The sequence below is a fragment of the Sorex fumeus genome, unplaced genomic scaffold, assembly GCF_029834395.1.
Source record: "Sorex fumeus unplaced genomic scaffold, SorFum_2.1 ptg000020l, whole genome shotgun sequence".
Lineage (NCBI taxonomy): Eukaryota > Metazoa > Chordata > Mammalia > Eulipotyphla > Soricidae > Sorex > Sorex fumeus.
The window spans coordinates 21357494-21358161 of record NW_026606077.1 but is presented as its reverse complement, the minus strand read 5'-3'; positions in this window follow the sequence as shown (position 1 = coordinate 21358161).

Here is a 668-nt window from a genome sequence, read left to right as displayed (position 1 = left end):
AATCATTTATCTCATACATAGCATTCAAAAACTCATATGTGCAATACTAAATGGAAAAAGGTAACTGAGCTTGTCTCCAGAACTGTGTTTAGTAAGTGTGTGTAGAGGGTGAGTGTGAGGTAGCCCTGGGACACTGAGGGAGTGCAGCCGGCAGGAGAGTGGCTGAGAACACAGATGCTTTGAGTGAAGAGCCCTCAAGAGTCCTGGGAGCTGCCTCCAGAATCTGAATGGGCTTTCCTGGAGCTCTGGGATCCCACAGTGCACCACACTGCCATTTCAAGTCTCAACAGGCTTAAGAATCAGAATTTACAATTTTACCACCACATTCCCAAGTATATTTCATATTTAATAACTAAAAGGACAAGGACCCCACAGCTTGGATCTCTCAGGAATAGGGAGGCTGGAGCGATATAGTACAGAGAGTATGACGTTTAACTTGCATACGGCAAACCCAGATTCAATACTCAGTATTCCATATGGTTCCCCAGCCTTGCCCAAAGTAATTCCTGAGCACTGAGCAAGGAGGAAGCCCTTGACACTACTGGGTGTGACCCCCACAAACAAAAAAACAAAACAAAACAAGAACAAAAAAAGGAGTAGAGATTATCTACTAATGGTAATGTAAAATGCCACCTTTCCTAGAGGTGCAATGTGAAATCTCCAGCACT